Here is a 21,042-nt window from a genome sequence, read left to right as displayed (position 1 = left end):
ATGGTGGGTGACATCTGCAACAGGGATATGGTAGCTCTACGGTCGGTGAAGTACACATGCCTGCCCGCATGAACAGATGCCAGCGTCAACACAGCCACACTCTCACAGGGACACACATACATTGACACACTTGGCAGGGCCAGGATTACAACTCATCACTAGTGAGATTGCCACAACACATTACTGTGCAGGTATCACATGCACCACACGGGTCATATGGAAGTTATATGGGCAAAGGGTATGGGGAGGTGACTGACATCAGACAGCATGCTTCAGTATGCCAATGGGGGTTGCAGTGAGTGTGGATGTGATCATACGCATCATACAACACACACACAAGCACACAGGGTGCCAGTACTGACATGCATGGGTGCATTTCTGCACTGGTGTGTGGTGGTCGATTGTGCCAGATGGCTGTACAGGGCTAGGTGATGGGTATACCTTGGCATCAGGCCACCTGACAATGATCTGCATTGTGGCTCAGGGCTGCAGTTTCTGCATTTGCCCACACAGGTGGGTATTGTATCCACCATCCAATCACCAGGGTGACTATTGCATGTGGCCAGTGCTGTACATCACTTGCCATGTATGTGTTCCTTAGTCCATGACATGGACGGTGTTTGGGATATGCACATCCCCCACATGCAAGTACAGTGACATGTAGAACTGTACCTGGGATATCTGCCCCATGTTGTGTACACAGATTATCATCAGAGGTGCCAGTCTTGGCCACCTGTGGTGGGAACTGATAATGGACAGCAGGTTTACCCTGCACCTACATTGATAGCATGCTAATGGCATTCCCTGGTGTCAGTGGCATCTGTCCATACAGGGCATGTTTTCAGGCACGGTATGTTCTTTGTGGGTCACATGTATTGCAGGTGTCCAGTGGGGAAATGGGGTAGGTGCACTGTCTGCAGGTACGTGCCTATTGGACAGATGGACAGGGTGCCTTGCCTTCTGTAACCCACTGCAATTACTCCATAGTTACTAACTGTAGCCAATATGCAATGTACTACCCACATGTGGGCTGTTGCCTAGGCATGTATGTGTGTGTATGAGACATGGGTTGAGAGTGTGCTCTGGGTAATACTGGGGTTGTTAACTGTGATTGCCTGGCCTTGATGTCACATGTATGGGTATGGATTTGCACCCCAGCCTCTCAGCTATTTCACATCTGTTATCCCTGTACGGGGGACATTGTGATATATACTAGGGCCACCATATAAGATATTTGCAAAACCTGCTCCACATTGGGCCCAGGTGTCACACACTCACACCCACCTCCACACAGGATATGAGTTACAGACACCCACACACACACCTGTCATGTCTGGAATTAGATACCCTACCTAACCAGTTTATTATACTACAGCATGACGCAGTTATAGTATGCTGCATGGAGATTACTGGAGTACTCCTTCCCAAAAGGTTTATGTCACATTGGATGACATCAGCAGGATTGCCAAAGTAGGGCATTTGAATTGTAGTGAGTGTGGCTAGGCTAAAATGCATTGCTCCCTACACAGACAGTGACACACATACAAAACATCCACAACTAACATGTGTGGGTATAGAGCCCCTAACAGAGGTCTATATCACACTACAGCATGGAACTGTTATAGGATGCATCACGGGGATTACTGGAGCATTCCTTCCCCAAAGGTGTATTTCACATTGGATGACATTAGCAGGATTGCCAAAGTAGGACATTCAAATTGTATGGAGTGTGACTACCCAATAAAGCATTGCTCTCTACACAGACAGAGTCAGACAGACACACACACACTTGCCAAGTCTGGGATTAGAACCCCTACCTAACTAATTTATCACACTACAACAGTACCCAGTTAGGGCATGCGCTACGGACATTACTGGGCTATAACCTTCCCAAAGGTATATTTCTACGTGGATGACATCAGCAGCCTTACCAAAGTAGAGCATTTCATTTGTAGGGAGTGTGACCAGCCTAAAAAGCATTACTTTCTACACAGACAGAGTCAGACAGACACACACACACAAACACACACACTCTTGCCAAGTCTGGGATTAGAACTCCTACCTAAGTAGTTTATCACACTACAGCAGGCATGGCAGGAGCTATGGAGATTACTGGGTTACAACCTTCCCAGAGGTGTATTTCTAGGTGGATGACATCAGCAGCCTTACCAAAGCAGAGCATTTCATTTGTAGGGAGTGTGACCACCCTAAAAAGCATTGCTCTCTACACAGACAAACACACATACAACCACATACAGTTGCCATGTCTAGGATTGGAACTCCTACCAAACTAGTTTATCACACTACAGCAGTACACAGTTAAGGGATGCACCACAGAGATTACGGGGCTACAGCTCTCCCAAAGTTGTATTTTACAGTGGATGACCTACACATGCTTGTCATAGTAGGGCTATGAGGAGGGCAGTGTGTGTGCATGGGCCATAACTCATTCATCTAGGGGCTGGCACGCCACATGAGGGCACAGACTGGGTCATATTTCACGGGTACGTGTATACAGCTGCTAGATGACTACTTACTTGTACAGTCATGTTGCACAGCTAGCACGTGCACCACATAGTCTATAATGCTGACAGATACTGGTGGCTAGTATCTGTTGTGAGTGACATCTGACCCTCGTGTGGTTGTGGCCCTTTGGCTCTGTGGTGGTTGGGACAGGCCTGGATGGCTATTTGTCACAGTCACCCTCTTCCACACATCTATGTATGTCTACCTTTGGCTTATTATAGTGTGCTGTCCTTACACATATGCCTGTATTCCTATCCACTGTGTGTGCAAAGCATGAGTGGTGCATACTGAGGAGTGTCTGCACTAACATCTTTGGCTGCCAGATATGTCTGGCCCACTGGTGTTTGCAGACATGGCCTTCATGTATTTAAGTGTGTGAGCATGCCCAGTATGACCTTTCTGTATGTTGTTGACTGACATTGCCTTCATTTCTCTAAGTGTGTGGGCATGCCCAGTAGGCCCATCTGTATTGCATGTGTGGATCGAGTCCAGGTAGTTTGTACTGCAGTGCTGACCTTTGTGTTGTACACTTACAGGTAGCATGCTGTCTTTGGAGGGTATCCGTCGATCATTTTGCATTGACTGTTACTACATTTTTGCATAGGATGGGGGGGGCACACCTGACTATTTCTACATTACTACACAGGATTGGGGGGCACACCTTACTGTTACTACATTTCTATGTAGGATGGGGGGGCACACCTGACTATATTTACATTTCTACACAGGATTGGGGGCACACCTCACTGTTATTACATTACTATGTAGGATTGGGGGGCACACCTGACTATTTCTACATTTCTACACAGGATCGGGGGGACACACCTGACTGTTATTACATTACTATGTAGGATGGGGGCACGTCTGGCTATTTCTACATTTCAACACAGGATTGGGGGGCATACCTGACTGTTATTACATTACTATGTAGGATTGGGGGGGCACACCTGACTGTTATTACATTACTACGTAGGATAGGGGGCACACCTAACACTTGTACACATTTGCAAGGACTGTAATAGTATGCCGGATACTCCATTTCATTCTGTAGTCTTACCTATCATGCTAACTATAGGCATACCAGTGTACTACAGACCTTAACTTTTATTTACCTAAACATTAGTTCCTGACTTCCTACCCTTCAGAACTGACATCCCACTGCCTGACCTGCTGTAGTCTGTCTGTGTAGGCCTGGGAGGGGAGGTTACTCAAAGAACTTATTTAGAGGCCATAGCACAAACTTTGTTTGTCTACACTTGTCCTGCTAGCTGTGACTGTTGTTGAGTATGTGAACCCCACTGACTGGCATGTGTGAGTCACTTACCTTGTGAGTGTCCCAGTATTGAGGGTGGTTCTGCAGGGCTGCCTATGTCGGATGCACACAGTACACTCCCTATACATGGTTAAGCACAGGTAGTGTAATATTTGACATCCCGTTTACTGTATGTGAGAGTCAGAGAGAGGTGTTATTCCCAGGTTCCCTCCTGTGTCAGTGTATGTGCTATGCATTGCTTCTTTGCCAAGGCCAGGGCATACTGGGCATGCTTCCTTCTGGCTACTGGGTCCGGCTCAGGTTGTTCCTCCTCCAAGTCACTCTGTGCCTATGCAGGCCTTGGCAATGCTGGGTGGCTATGTGGCCTTGCTCCATGTTGTTCTTGCTGCAGCTGTTTCCACAGGATCATATTGTGTAACATGGCACATACAAGGACAATTTGGGTACATGTAGCTGGTGAGTACTTCAAGGCTCCATCTGATGTGTCCAGGCACTGGAACCATGACTTGAGCATCCTAAACACACGGTCTACTATAATTCTGGTCTGTGCGTGTGCCTCATTATGGAGTTCTTGTTTGGGTGTGAGTGCATTTCTGATGGGTGTCATCAGCCACTGCTCCAGTGCGTATCCAGCATCCCCTACTAGGTGACCATCAGGGATGTCCCCATTGGCAAATTTCTGGTACAGTTGTGTCAGATGCCAGATGTGGGAATCGTGATAGCTTCCAAGGCAGCCAGCCCACACATTCATTATTATGCCCTGGGCATTGCACATGACCTGGCAGTTGATTGAGAGAAAGCCCTTGCTGTATATGTAGACCCTACCCCGCTCACCGGGTGGTGCTTTGATGCATATGTGCGTGCAATCTATAGCACCCACTACTTCAGAGAATTCTGCTATTTGGTGGATCAGTTGCATATTGTTGGCCAACACCTCATGGGTGTTGGGGAAATATACGTACTCACCGACATGTGCTGACATGGCATCCAGGAACTGGTGGATTACCCTGGATGCGGGTGCCTGTGAAATCCCCATCATATCCCCAGGTGGCCTTTGGAAGGTACCTGTAGCTAGTATTCATAGGCCTACACATACCTTGTTATCCACTGGGATGGATTCCCCTCTGTTAGTTCTGAGTGTCAGGCATGGCCAGCACAGCTCAATAATTTGTTGTAGGAGGTCTCTGTCCACCCTATAGTGCTCCACTATCTCCAGCTCATGTAGCCCCTGGTAGGTTACACTGGGTTTGTATAATCTTCTCCATCTCCTCACTGTGGGTTGTCGACAGCATTCACATCCTCACCACCCTCAGCCTCTTACACAAGTTGTTTTATGTATAGTTATTGCAGCCCCTATCATTTTGCTGTTGTGAGTGTTAAACGTTCCCCACTTGTTTACACTGATGGTGTAGAGTGTCAGAAAAATCAGAGGTGAAGGTGTTTGCATTGTTTATAGTAGGGTTCTGGGCAGGGATGGACTGCTGCCTGTGCAATTGGCTGATTCTGATACATTTCACCTGCCAGCTATGCTAGTTCTCCTTGGTTAGCTTCCTACTGCTGTTTTCCCTTCCCATTGCCTTCCTGTTTAAGCACGGGGGTGCACCACACTGACAGAGTGCACAATTGTGCACACTGCTGCTATTTCCAGGTTTAACTTTTTTTTCTGCCTTTAAAACCCGGTGTGTGGTGCACACACCTGCCTAGGCATTATAAAGAGTGCTAGGCAGGTTTAGACACACCCCCTAGCTTAGCTGTGCTAAGCTAGGAGCAAACCCAAGCCACAGGACTCCAATCTGCTTACAGTATGCCTGACACCCCCCCCCCATGATGTCACCTAACTCCAAGGCTTGCACCAAGCTATTCCTACTCTTAAACTGTTGGGACTTGACTCACATGCTGGGGAAAACTGGGATTCACTATCCTTCCCCTCATTTGCATAGGATTGCCAGCTAATTCATAGCTACATGTCTCACACTGAGCTTCAGCCCCTTAGCAATCACTACTCACTGGCCATGTTGTCTTCTGCCTGCGATTGACTTGCATGGCAGAATGCTGATTTTAGTTAGAATGCTTAATTTAGGTTAATTTTGTTATTTTCCCCCGATCCCGTTTGTGCGCCGCTGCCCTACACTTAAACAGCCGAGATTGGCTAAAAAAAATAAAAGTTGATTGTTGTAGTTTTGTACTGTTTGCAATGCCAGTGGCCTTATACTTGGCTATTGGCATGCTTACTACATGATATGCAGCCTTTATTTGGTGCTGTCACATCTCTGTTTTGGATTTTGCAGAAATGCACTCGGTTACTAATCAAGTACATTTCTGCAGATAGCACTATTCCTGCATGGCCGGCTGCAAGCTTCCTGGATTGCAAAATCACCTCATTTGCATAAATGTATCCTGAAAATGGGGTGATTTGCATACGGGGCTTAGTCCGTGCAGGATTAGTGCAGGTGTGCTCATGCACGCCCCTGCAGGCTGTTCCTGGATCGCACTGCAGACATATTGCCTGCTTGAGTTTCTGCACCAATCTTGCATGCTGTGCAAGCTAAAGAGAATCCAGGGGTTAATGTTGACAGCATCATTTATACCAGGTTTTTTATCTGAATTTAATCAGATTTGCCATAAAGCCTCCTTTTGTTCAAGATTTATTTTAAAATTACCACCTCTAAAATCAAGACTTCCTTGCTCCAGCACAGAAAACAATTTTCTGTACATAGGACAGATGATAGTATGCTTATAAAAACCATCTGTCTTGTCTTGTTTTCTAATATTGTAATAATGTCCTTTTATTCTTTCTGGTGCATAGGGCTCTTGTAGTCATACCAATGTAGAATGCACTACAATATGCACGCATACCAATGCATACAACTCCTTTGCTCTTACTGTCAGTGGTAAATTTTAACATATATTCTGCTGAACAAGGAAAAAGCTTTGAAACTGTTTCTAGAATTAAGACTTATGCTGACATAGTTTCAGTTTTAAATACTAAATTGGATCCTTTTTCATCTTTTGAAAAACCTATTAACAGTATAGAGCTGAGCACTTACAGGGACATGTGCAAAACTTTTGGGCAGACTGTTAAAGAAATACAAAAGTTTAGACTTGGAAAATAAATATTTTTTACGCTTTATAGAGCTGGGTATGGTCCCTATTCCTTATTCTTCCCTATGGCTGATATTCTTTAAAAGCCCAAATGGAGTTGATAGCTCTGATTAATTTTTTGTTACACTAAAATACTTCTTTAACAATGCTGGTCTTAAGTTCCTGAAGTTGCTTATAGACAATAACTGTAAAATCGTGACTGGGGTAAGGGACAAGATCTGTAAAATAGATGAAATCTTGCTTAAGGACTATCACAGCAAGATTGGGGAATGGGTCGAGTACCATACACTCTTCTCTGAATTACAGAAACATGAAGAGGTTATAATCAGTCGTAAAAACACAAGTTCAAGCGAGATGCTGCTGTGTATGAAAATGACACAGCATATATTGATTTTTGTTTTTAACAAACACACAAACCAGGACAAATTCAAAATACAAAATAATCAGACCAAATGTTTCCCCTTTAAGAAACACACCAATGAAGTCCACGCTCCCAGAACTAAGAACTTTCAAGCAACTTCTGAAGTTAGATCTTTAATTAGGGAAGGAACCAGTGGCTCTGTAATGGATATTGTGGAAGCAGGAACTTCTAGTGTTGGCAATGGACTGTTTGTTAACAACCAACAATGAAAATGATGGTGGGGCTAGAACTAAGACTTTTTTAGCTGAGGAGAAGGAGGGCAGAAGCCATAGAATGCGCACGTTAAGGAGAAGAGAACAAACTGTCAAATTCTTCAACGGACAATTAAAAAGGTATTCTGTACCTGGACACAATGTTATAAATTTGTCTACTTTTGTTTTAAATGAAAATCATTTAAAAGTTTTGAATTTGAGCTTAAACTTTGCACCCTCAAGAAGGACAAACATAGCAAACACTGTGTTAAGCCTAAGTACACGTGGTCTTTAAACTTGAAATATGTATTTAAAGACATTGCTAGTAATATCACTAAATATGTAAAGCCTTTATGCTATAACCCTAATTTGCTGCACACTATTAAATGTTTTGACTCAGCTTGTGAAAGTGAAATAAGGAATGCTATGGGTGAGGGGGTAAAGAAAATAAAAATGTATCACAACTTATCTAAGGAAGAAAAGAAAGCCCTGAAAGAAATACAGGAGAATGGTAACATAAGAGTAATGAAGAGTGATAAGGGGGGTACCTTGGTTTTAATGAACCAAGAGGAATATGTTATCTGTATAAAGAAAATGCTAGGTAACAGTTTAGAATACAGATTAACAGACATGGTGGAAGTAGCTAAGAGCTACAGGAGTGTTTACTCTTTTTTTTGTCTGAGAGTTTAATGAACAGTAATTTAGAGAAGGACCTTTATGATTGTTGTCATATAGACAATCCAGAACTAGGTTCCTTCTTTGGAATTCCTAAAACACATAAAAGTAAAACTTGTCCTCCATTTAGACCCATTGTATCTGCCCCAAATTATATTACGGAGGGTATTTCCTTACTGGTGGATTCTAAGTTAAATCCCATTGTTCAACACATGAATTCGTACTTGAAAGACTCATGGGACTTTTTAAACAGTATCAGGGAACATACTTTAGTTTCAGTCTTTGATCCCACCACACAAGTGATGTTTAGTCTTGATGTTGTCTCTCTCTTTACTTGTATTCCTCACCTAGAGGGAGTGGAAGAAGTCAGATAATATTTAAATACATTTTCCACATTCAGTAATTCTGATAGCAATTTTTATTGCAAATTAATAGATGTTTTAGTAAATCTTTTTTTGTATTTAACAAAAAAAATATACAAACAAATTGGGGGGTAGCTATGGGCTCCCCTGCAGCACCATCTTTTGCGAACATTGTGTTGGGTCATTGGGAATGTACTGTGTTGGAACCACTAGTCATGGAATACCAGATTATAGTGGTGCTGCGGTAGCGTTGTCGCCTCACAGTACGATGCTGTCCGGTTCAATTTTCAGCTAAAGCATCTTCTGCGTGGAGACATGCGTGAATGGGTGCGCCTTCATTGAAAGTTGTTTCAGGCCTGGCAAGCCGGTACGTAAAAATCAATTGCCAATAATTAGCGGACCAGAGTTCTGCAGTGGCAACCTCTAACCGGGAAAAGCCAAAAGACACAAACAAATTATTTTAAGAGATTTATTGATTATTTGTTTTTTGTCATGGCTGGGGTGAACAAAAAGTGCAAAGTTTTGTTGACACCCTTAATTCCAGATTAGGATACTTAAAATTTGTTATGGGAAATGTGGGACTAAGTGTATTTTTTGGATGTGATTCTGAAATGGGATGTTAAGTTACATAAGTTAGTTAGTAGGATTTTTAGGAAAGAAACTTTCACTAACAGTTACTTGCATTATACCAGTATGCACCCTCATTATATGAAGAATAACATTCCCAAAGGACAGCTCATAAGAGCTAGTCGAATGACAAGTGAAATGGGTGACTTTTTGAAGGAAATAAAGTTTATTACTACCTTGTTTGTTGAAAGAGGGTATAGTAAGACCCTGTTGAAAGAGAACAGGGACAGTCTCTTTCCAGCTATCTTTGAACATGGGTTTTCCAACATCCAAACAAAACAGAACCATGAGACAAACACATCTGATGTTGGTCATTTCTTTTGCTTGGACATGACAGTAGACAATGGTATTATTAGAAATATTATTTCTGACAATTTAAAAATTTTAGAGGGAAACAAAGACTTACAATCTATAGTGGGAACCCAACCAAGGTTTGTATATAAAAATCAAAACAACTTAAAAAATATTTTAGGAAGAGAGAGAAATAAATGTGTATACTGCTCTAACATCACACAGAAAAGATGGGGCATGTATAAGTGTGGAAACTGTAACATATGTAGATACATTTCTAAAGGTCCCTTAGTTAATTTAGAACATTTGCCTTCTACTTCGAAAGTTCCAGGGCATTTTAACTGTAAGAGCAAAGGAGATGTATACATTGGTATGTGTGCATATTGTAATGCATTCTACATTGGTATGACTACAAGAGCCCTATGCACTAGAATAAAAGAACATTATTACAATATTAGAAAACAAGACAAAACAAATGCTTTTTATAAGCATACTATCTGTCCTATGTACAAAAAATTTTGTTTTCTGTGCTGGAGCAAGGAAGTCTTGATTTTAGAAGTGGCAATTTTAAAACAAATCTTGAACAAAAGGAGGCTTTATGGCAAATCAGATTAAATTCAGATAAAAAACCTGGTATAAATGTGTCAACATTAAATGTTTTTTAAAAGACCGTAGAGTTTATATAAGGAAATAACTTCCTGAGCTTTAAAATTTTATTGTATAATTGTTTAAGTGGAAAGATGTGTTTATTGGTGCAGAGGTATTTCAAAATTGTTTTTAAATGTGATGTTGAGAATGTAAATTTTATTCTGAAGATGTTTGGTTACGAAAGCGAGGATTAAAAGTTTTTATTATGCTAATATCGTGTGGATTTCACTCTTTTCTTCTGCATCTTTCAGTTTGTTTTTTTGGGTCTTGTGGTCATCCAGGAGTATTTCTAATGATCCTTTGTTCCACATGACTTTCTTTTATTGCCCTTTTGTTCTACTGCCATAATTGAGTTTTCTTCTAAATGACTATAAACTCTGTCGGCGTCAATTCCCATGTATTGTTTATACGTTGTTGGAAGACAAGTTATTGCTCTATAATTTTTAGGGTAGCTTGCAGGTTCACTCTTAAGTAAGAGAATTTTTTTCCCTGTTGTTAACCAGTGTGGTGTGTGTTCAGGGTGCGCATATACATAGTTTTTACTCATGGCTAAATCCTTGTGCAAAGAAGTTAATACTTTAAGCCAAAAGTTAGGTGTTGCATCTGGACCTGGGGTTTTCAAGTTAGAGGCTTTTCTCAACTTTGTTTCAATCGCTTTGGCTGTTATTTCTTCCCATTTCATATCCTGTACCTTTAACCTTCTTATTCTTTCTTTTTCTTCTATCCATTTAGCATCTTTATGTTCCACAAGATCTTCATAGATAGTTCTCCAAAATATATCAACTTCCTCTTTTTTGGCAGTCTTTCATTTCCTTTCACCTTATTTCCCAATTCTATATAAAACTTTTTTGGGGCATCAATAAATTGCTGATTTTGTGCTTTTCCATTATATTATCTTTGTATCTTCTAAGTCTTTCCGCCTGTTTTGAAATTTTTTAGTTTATCTCTAATAGTGCATAATAGATCCTGGTCTGTTCTAATACTGCACATTGCTTTTATCACATCTATCTTTCTTAGTATTTTTGTTGATCTATTCATAGGTTCATAGGTAGGTACTAGGCTATCTGCCCAAGGGCATTTATAAGCCTAGCCAGAATGTGTTGGCTTTCGCCTCCATTTTATTTTATTTATTTTTTATTTTTTATTTTCCATTTGTTAACCAGGCTAGTCTAGCTGGATACATGTCCATTTTCAGTAGAGGCCCGGGGAGAAAAGCTCCACACAAAATTTAAGCATACTAACAATATACATTTAGTAATAAGTACAACACAAAAAAAAACCTAAGGCACTTATGAACGTTTTACTAGGTAGTAGAAGCAAACATGTAAAAATTGTACTAGGTCATTAAAAGTGGATATTAAAAAGCTCAAGATTAGCTATAAGTTTTAGAAAAATGTCAAAGAGAGAGATGTAAAGCAGGAGATGTGAAGGAATTAATGTAGAAATACAAGAGAGGGAAAGAGTGAGAAAACAGTAGTCAAGTAAAGTGACAAGTTAGGGAGATAGTAGAGAGGGTGGTGGAGAGAAAGTAGGAGTGAGTCAGAGGATTAGAGGAGAACAGCAGGGCAAGAGAAAAGAAAAAGTAACTATAGATATTAGTCAAAGAGTGAAGTTAAGGTTGAGTAGGGGGAGTAGGGCAAGACAAAAGAAAATAGTAAGTGTAGTATAGTATAGTAAGTATAGGTATTAATTAATGAAAAAAAGTTAAGGTTAAGTAGGAGAAGTGCTGAAGGTTAGTCAGGAGTCCTGCATGAACAAAGCCAGTGGTTTTGGAAGTACTGCTTGATTTTTTGTTTAAAGAGTGGTAAGGAGGAGGTTAGAGTGATATCTGTGGGTAGTAGATTCCATGTCCTACCTACAGTATTAGCAAACAGAGAGTCTCCAGCTAAGTTGTGGGATTTTACAGATTTGGTCATAAGTTTAGAAGAAGATCGAAGGGAGGTAAGATTGTTATAAGGGACTAACAGTTGTGATAGTATTGGGGTGTTTTCAGGATGGTAAAGTATCTTGTGGGCAATAGTAAGTTGTGAGATCATAAGACAGTTTTGAAGCTCAAGCCAGCCTAGGAGTTTTAGGTTGTGGCAGTGATGTGTTCTGAAAGGGTTACTGGTGGCAAAGCGGGCAATGCTATTGTAACAAGTTGCTAGTTTATTTAGGTTAGCCTTCTTAAGGTTACTGAAAATGGGTGAGGCGTAAAAGAGAGTAGATATCAGATGGGAGTGGGCGATAGTAGCTCTGGAGGAAGGTGTAAGAAATGGTTTAATACGGTAAAGAGAACCTATTTTTTTGTTAACAGTTTTAATGATGTTATTGATGTGTTGATCAAAAGTGAGATTGTTATCAATGGTTATTCCTAGCAGTTTAGTTGTTGTGTCAGGAGTAATGACAGTGGTATCATTAGACAAGATGTTGAAATTTAAAGGGGAGGTTCGACTGGTGGGAGTGAAAAGGAGAAGTTTAGTTTTTTTAGCATTAAGGAGAAGGTAACGTCTAGTAAACCAAGTTTCTACAGTGTTGAAGGTAGTTTGAGTTAGAGAGAGTAGCTCTGAAGAGGTAGATGCTGAACAAATAATAGTAGAGTCGTCAGCATATTGGATGCAGGTAGCCTGAGGGATTACAGTGTTAAGATCGTTTATGTAAAGGGAGAAGAGAAGAGGCCCTAGAATGGAGCCCTGTGGGACTCCAATAGAAACAGGTAGTAAGGAGGAGATATGGTTGTCCCAAAGAACAGCTTGTTGTCTGTTACTTAGATAAGAAGTAAACCATTTTATAGCCAGGTTGTCAAATGACAGGGATTCAAGGATGTGAATAAGGGAGGAGTGGTTTACCATGTCAAAAGCTTTAGAAAGGTCAATGAAAAGGGCAGAGGTGACAAGGTTAGAGTTACAGAGTTGTTGATGGTATCAACAAAGGAAAGGAGGGCAGTTGAGGTGCTATGGTGTGGTCTGAAGCCATGTTGGCAGTTAGCTATAATGTTATGTAAAGAGAGATACTGTACAAGTTGCTGATGAATGCACTTTCACATTATCTTAGCTAGAGGTGAGAGAAGAGCAATGGGTCTAAAGTTTGTGTAGTCGATAGAGTTACCACCTTTATGTAGTGGGATGATATGAGAGACTTTCCATATATCAGGTATGGTTCCCTCTTGGATAGTCCTATTTATGAGTATAGATATAGGGTAAGAAATTTGTTTAGCAGCCTTTTGAAGAAAGAGAGAAGGAGATTGTCAGCAGAGGGGGTGCAGGGTTTGAGTTTGAGAATAAGCTTATAGATGAAAGAGGTAGAGATGGGCTGTAGAGTGAAATTGTGTGGGGAGTCAAGTTTATTTGGAGGGTAGAAGTTATTAGTGTTAAGTTGTTTAGCAAGAGATTGAATGGTTTCTATGAAAAAGGAGTTAAAAGCATTTGCAGTATGGTCAGGGTATCTGGGTCAGCGTTTTGAGGGAGGGAGTTTTAGTTGTTCTGGGTGAAAGTAGTTTGTTGATTGAAGACCAGAATTGTTTGGGATTGTTGAAATGGTTTTGTTGTAGTTCACAGTAGTAGTTCTTTTTGTCAGAGATAATAGCTTTTTGTGAGGTTTCTAAGTTTACAAAAATGAAGAAAGTCAGAGTTGATTCTGTGGTGTCTCCATTTGGCCCAAACTTTATTCTTAGAATGAATTAAATTCTTTGTTTCCTTTGAGAGCCAAGGGGCTATTTTAGTTTTTATTCTAATAGAACGTTCAGGGGCATGTTTATCCAGAATAGAAAGGAAGGTTGAGTTGAAGAGAGATACTGCTTCATTAAGAGGAAGTGATTTCAAGAGGTTCCAGTTGCATGTTTTGAGTTCGTTTTGAAATAGGTCAGTTTGAAAGTGTTTGGTAGAGCGTATTGTTTTAGTGATGGGGAGGTTTTTATAGTCAGTCTTTTTTCTAGAGATATAGGTAAGGCAGTGGTCACTGAGGTCATCTGGCATAGTTCCTACTTTATATGAGATATTGGCTTTGTTTATAAGTATCCAGTCTAAGATACTCTGTTTCTTACTGGGTTTATGAAGCCTTGTTGTATTGGTAATGGATTGAGTAAAACTGTGTAGATTTATATGATAGGAGGGATTTTCATTATTAATTGTATTCCAGTCTATATTAAAGTCACCCAGAATAATAGTTTCTTGTGGGTAGTTAGTGGAAACCCAACAGAGAAAGTCTTCTAAGATTGGAATATTGTTGCCTGGTGATATATACATGCATATGATATAAAGGGCTTTTTGAGCATTTAATTGAAGTTTAGCAATGATTGCTTCTGCTCTAACATCCTGTGTTGGATAGGTCAGGATGGTGGAGATGCTAAGATGATTCTTGAAAAGAATTGCCACTCCACCACCTTTACGTTTAGAACGATCAAGCCTAAGTATATTATAGCCCTGGGGTATAATCTCAGTGTCTTTGGTGGCTGGCTTAAGCCAAGTTTCAGAGAGGCACAAAATGTCAAAGTGGTGAGTATCTAAAAGGGCATGTAAGTAGGGTACTTTGTTATTTACACTTTGTATATTTGGATGTCCTATGAGTAGGGTGTTATTGCAGTTTGGCCTAGATACTTTAGGGGAGGAATAAGTAGGGCCAGGGTTGGGGTGAATGTCACCATCTTGTAGGGTAGGAGTATTAGGTCTTGATAAGAAGTAGCTTTTAAGAAAGGTTAGTTGTTTAATTTTTTTATTTGAGGGTAAGGCATAGGTAAGGTGGGAGCGCCTATGGAATTGGGGAAGGTGATAGCTGGGGGCAGAGGTAGAATTTAAGAAAGTGGTAAGAGAAGTGTGGATAATAGATGTATGTTTACCTATGTAGTCTGGATGTTTTTTAAGAGGGTTTTCATAGGAGGTAAGAAAGTAAGAAGAATAAAGGGTGGTAGACAATAATGCTAAGAATATCAACATGGTGGGTAAGTGTGGAGACATATGTGAGTTAGGGAAGATTAAGTAGAATAGTAGGAAAAGAAAAAGGGAAGGATAGGTGGAAAAAAAATGGTATAAGGTACGAAGGTATGAGATATGTAGGGGTGTGAAATTGGAATATAAAGAGGTAGTAAAGGTGGAGAGAGTGGAGGTTTAAGGAAGGTGTTTTAATTCTGGAAAATGAGAGAAGTTAGTAATAAGAGATGAGTTTGGTTTAGTAATAGAGGAGGAGGGAGGAGGAAGGAGTGTATGTAGAGGGGAGGGGTTTGGTGTTTAGCGGGAAATAGTAGGATAGGTTGTAAGGGTGAAGGGTGTGTCTAGTGCAGTATAAGGTTAGGACCACTGGGGGTGGGTGGGATATGGGGGTAGGGAGGGGAGCGGAGCGGGGGCTACACAGAATCCAGAGAGGAAGGAAAAAGTAACAGAAAAGGCTGGCAGATAGGAGCTTTGAGCTTGGTAGCGTACGGGGGAGAGGGTTACAGGGCACTACAAAGGAGGTGAGGGATGGGAGAGAGAAGGGTAAGATATGAAGAATAAGGTAGGGGAATAAGCCAGTACTATAAGTCTAGATGTGGACAGAGTGACGTCTAGTGGGCATAGGGCAGAGGTACAAAGAGGAGTCACAAAGGTTCAGGGGCAGAAAAAGCGTATACTACTGGGAGGGGAGTACACACCAAGTAGAACACAAGGTTGGAGAAAGGAACAGTAAAACAGAGTAAGGGGGTGGGGGGGTAGCTGCTGCTGGCAAGCTTAGCTGGGAGCTAACAGAACTTCACCAGATAAAAATGGTAATAGGCTACAATCAATTAAGTAGACATACTCCTTTTGAATCTTGAGGTACTGTGTTTGAAGCAGAGTGAAAAGGTCCAGGGTTTTCCAAGGGTAAGAGTCAGTAAGTACCTTCGTAGAGTAGTAGCAGTTTTCAAACCAGGCAAACAGACACTGGATAGAGGCAGGAGAATTAGTCCTTTTGAATCTTGAGGTACTGTGTTTGAAGCAGAGTGAAAAGGTCCAGGGTTTTCCAAGGGTAAGAGTCAGTAAGTACCCTCGTAGAGTAGTAGCAGTTTTCAACCCAGGCAAACAGACACTGGATAGAGGCAGGAGAATTAGTCCTTTTGAATCTTGAGGTACTGTGTTTGAAGCAGAGTGAAAAGGTCCAGGGTTTTCCAAGGGTAAGAGTCAGTAAGTACCCTCGTAGAGTAGTAGCAGTTTTCAACCCAGGCAAACAGACACTGGATAGAGGCAGGAGAATTAGTCCTTTTGAATCTTGAGGTACTGTGTTTGAAGCAGAGTGAAAAGGTCCAGGGTTTTCCAAGGGTAAGAGTCAGTAAGTACCCTCGTAGAGTAGTAGCAGTTTTCAACCCAGGCAAACAGACACTGGATAGAGGCAGGAGAATTAGTCCTTTTGAATCTTGAGGTACTGTGTTTGAAGCAGAGTGAAAAGGTCCAGGGTTTTCCAAGGGTAAGAGTCAGTAAGTACCCTCGTAGAGTAGTAGCAGTTTTCAACCCAGGCAAACAGACACTGGATAGAGGCAGGAAAATTAGTCCTTTTGAATCTTGAGGTACTGTGTTTGAAGCAGAGTGAAAAGGTCCAGGGTTTTCCTAGGGTAAGAGTCAGTAAGTACCCTCGTAGAGTAGTAGCAGTTTTCAACCCAGGCAAACAGACACTGGATAGAGGCAGGAGAATTAGCTATTACTAGCTAGGAGGGACAGCCACAGACGCACAGCAGCAGCACGGATGGTAAAGTTAAAGATGGCGCCCAAGGGACCAGGAGAGACTATAAAACTTCACAAACGGAAGTACCTGCTTCCTGTGCCTCTGTCTAGCAGGGCCACTGAAGTGATCCCAGGGGTAAATTTATGATTTCCCATCCACTCGCCAAGATTTCTCTTGAAGATAGTCAGTGAGGGGTTCTGCCTAACATAAATTGAGATTCTATTCCAGAATGAGGGAAGTCTGGGACAGGAATCTATCCCTCCAGCATGTCTTGTTTATTGTTGTGCTGAGGTTTAACTCACTGGAGCATGTGGCTCTAAGAGAGTTGGTTTTCTCGAGGTGGAGCATGTCCATTAAATCCATGTTTGACATGGTCTTGTACTTCAGGCAGAGATCACCTCTGAACAGGCGGTAAGCAACCGAGGAGAGCTGGAGTTTCTTTAGTCGAGCTGCATAGGGCATCTGTCTGAGGCCCACAATCCTCTTGGTGAGGTGCTTCTGTGGTCTTCCCAGCTGCTGCAGGTGTTGAGTAAGGTACATTCCAAATGGGGCATTGTACTCTATTATGAGCCTAATGAGTGATGAGTAGATGGGCACAATGACCTCTCTTGATCTAGATGTGAACCCTTTCATGATTAGGTTGCCTACATAGAAGGATTTTCTAACCACTTTGGCAATGTGATTATCAAAGGAGAGGTTGCTATCTACCTGGGTCCCAAGATCCCTAATTACATCTTCCGTACTTAGTGGATTACCACCTATGTGATAATCCGTGGACACTTTATTTTTCCCAAAGGGGATGACCATGCATGTTTTGGCATTTAGCTTGAGGCCATGGTTCTGACACCAGGTATTTGTCTCCGTGAGACCCTTCTGGAGGATGTCTGTGTCAACCGGAGAGTTGATTATGGCCCCCAGTTTGCAGTCATCATTGAACTCGGTCAGCCATAGTGCTCCTGTGCTTGCCTATACCTCAGAGAATTATATACCAAACAGGAGGGGTCCCAGGACTGAGCCCTGTGGGATGCCACTTGTAAGTGGTTTAGAGTCAGACATGGCACCCGCAACTCTGACCATGTGAGTTCTATCCGTGAGCCAGTTGGCAACCCATCTCGTGACATAGGTGTTAATGTTCAAGCTGGTGAGCTTATCTATAATGCCAGAGTGGGGAATGGTGTCAAAGGCCTTAGTGAAGTCCAGGTAGGCTGTGTGGACTACCTTTCCTTTGTCTATGGCCTTGGTAACTGTTTCAAAAAAGTCAACTAGGTTTAGGAGGCAGGATCTGCCTTTAACAAAGCTGAATTGGGTAGTTTCCAGTGTCTGGATGTTCCCAATGTCTTTGTTTATGAGTTCCATGATAATGCGCTCCATAGCTTTGCAGACCAGGCTAGTCAGGCTTATAGGGTGATAATTCCCATGATCTGTTGTGGCACCACCTTTATGGAGTGGGATAACTGTTGCTGTATGCCATTCCTTGGGTACATAGCCTGTGGTAAGGCTAAGTTTGAACAGTGAATTTAGGTGAGGGTTTAGTTCATTTTGGAGCTTGTGTAAGATGCAGCCTGGGGTACCATCCATCCCATTGGTGCTGTGTTTTTGGCTTTGGAGAGGGCTGTTTTCACCTGCGTGTCTGTGATGTCTGGGGCTCAACATTCTTCTGGGATGGACACGGACCCTTTTGGAGGTGAGGGGGGTAAGGTTTGCACTGAACCTGTCTGCCAGGATGTTGGCAATGTCAGTTGGTTCAGTGTATTTTTTGCCATTTTGCACTAGCCCAGAGCAGATCTGAGAGTTGCCACCTAGATTCTTGACATAGCTAAAGAAAGCTTTTTTGATTATCTTTAGAGTCTTTGGCAATTTTTCTTTCAATACTGGCCTTGGATGATTTTATGAGGGATTGTAGTTTCTTGCTAATACTGATCAGGGATGCCTTTCCTTTTTGGGATTTTGCTCAGTCATGTAATAGTTTCCTCCTTCTGTTGTATAGCTTATTTATGGCCGGGGACCACCAGACTGGTTTCCTCCTTTTGGAGGAGTGAGTCTTGGTTTTACTTGGGATGGCTTGATCCATGCATTCCTTTAGGTGCTCATAGAATGCATTTGTAATGGATTCTGCAGTTTGTGCAGCATAATCCTTTAGCAAGGGGGCTTTGAAACTTTCCACCTCGGTCTTGAGAAATGTGAAGTTTGCTCTTGAAAAAATTTTCACAGTGGTTTCCTTGACTGGGGGTGGGGTCGGGATGTGGATGTCTAGTGTGATAGGTTTATGGTCAAATCTTAGCAGTGAGGGGTTTACCTGTGGTGTGGAACACTGATCCTCCATGTTGGTGATGATCAGGTCCAATATGTTGTCACCTCTTGTGGGTGTGGTGACCAGTTGTTCCAGGGCGTTTGAGTTTATAAACTCTAGGAAGCGTTGGCCAAAGGAGTTTGTACTTGAGTAGTTTTCCCAGTCAATGTTTGGGTAGTTGAAATCACCCAGTATCATGGTGTTTGGTAGGACCTTCATATTTTCCAATGTTTTCAGGAATGCTGAGTGGGGTTCTTGAGACAAGGTGGGAGATCTGTAGCAAGCTACAATCTGAAAAGCAGCTTTGCCCACTGTTAGATGCACATGTATGGTCTCTGAGGCCTCGTGCTGTGTTACTAACCTGGAGGTGTGAGTATCCCTTATGAAAATGGATACACCCCCTCCATTTGTATTTCAGTCTGGGTTCTGGGGCCGAAAGGTATGGTATGAGTTGTAGCCTGGTAGTGCTAGGGTGCTGTCTGGAGCCTTGAACCAGGTTTCTGTTACTGCACAGATATTGATTTTCTCCATGCTGAGGAGTGCCTCGAGTGCATGCATTTTGAGGTTTAGACTTCTGGCATTGAGTACCATTACCCTCAGTTTTTGGTTACTTGTGTTGTTTATGGAGGTGGGTTTGTCTTTTGAACCTTGCCTAAAAAAGGCACTATGGGGGTGGCAAGAGCCTTGGCCAGTATTCGAAAGCCTAAAGGCGACAGGTGCAAGCCATCTCTGGTAAAGCAGTGTAGCTTGTCGAGCATGTCATCCCAGGATGACAGACACTGGATCCCCTTTAAATGACACCAATAGCTTAGCCAATTGTTAAAACTGATAATTTTTTCTTTATACTGTGGCATCATTCTTGGTGAGGGCAAGATGCTACTCAGGGTCAGGGTCATACTGGCCTGGGCTACATGATCAGAGAGCTCCTCTATGTCTCTTTTCATGTAGTCCAGGGAGGTACATCTCAGATAATTCACACCAACATGCACAATGACAGAGTCATATTTGTACTTGTTTTGGAGTGACCTGAGTGCTAGTGTTATGTGGCAGATACTGGCACCCAACAGGCAGCTTATAATAACCTTCTCCTTGTTCAGTCTGGTGAGTAGAATGTCAGTGTGCCTGACAATAGAGTCACCTATTACTAGTGTATTGGGTGTGTTATTTAGCCTTAAGGGCTGTGGTTGCGTGACACACTGACTTTGTGAAGCATGTGATACGTGATGGTTGTTAAAGGGTGGTGGCTGCTTGGATGTCTGCTTTGGAGGTCTCTGCTGCTTAGGCAGATTTTTATTTAGAGCCTCTGAGTATGTTTTTGTGTATTTAAGTGTGTTGTTTGCTGGTGCAGATATGACTGGTGTATGTGAGACTGGTATTGTGGTGCAAGTGTTTCCCTTCTCCTCCTGACTGACTGTTTCAGCCTTGGGTTGAGAAAGCTTGGCCTCCAGTTTGGCTGCATAGTTGCATCTCTCACATATATTTGTGTTTGTTGGAAGGAGGAGAGGGTTGTCTGTGTACATGAGGCAATTGTAACTTTGCCTCAAGATTCCCAGATTCAACAGCTGGACTGGAGAGTACACCTGAAGCTGCCCTTTGTGCATGCCTGTATGGATAAATGAACTGATTTACTGATTTTCCAGTAGGGATGAATAGGGAGCCTTGTACTACTGTATAGTAAAGGGGGGGTGTAGTGTTAGCGTTTATTAGTGCTTACTGAGAGCTTAGATCAAGTGCTGGACTGTAAAAGGAAGGTTAGAGTGCTTTAGTTGAGGGTTTGACTAGTTCCAAGGGAAAAATTGAAGAACAGACTTCGTAGAGCATGGAATAGTTTAACCCTAGCCATTTAACCCTAGCCAACCGGCACTGAGCGATGCGCAAAACCATGCAAATGCGGGTTTTAAAGCAGGGAGATGAAAGAGATAGAAATTAGCTCAAAACAGCCAATAAACTACTAGTTTTTGGGCTGAGACCACTCCTCCAGGGACAGATAG

Source organism: Protopterus annectens, chromosome 4.part1 (assembly GCF_019279795.1).
Source record: "Protopterus annectens isolate FY-2018-M chromosome 4.part1, PAN1.0, whole genome shotgun sequence".
In the NCBI taxonomy this organism is placed as follows: domain Eukaryota; kingdom Metazoa; phylum Chordata; order Ceratodontiformes; family Protopteridae; genus Protopterus; species Protopterus annectens.
Note: the sequence above shows the minus strand (reverse complement) of the source record.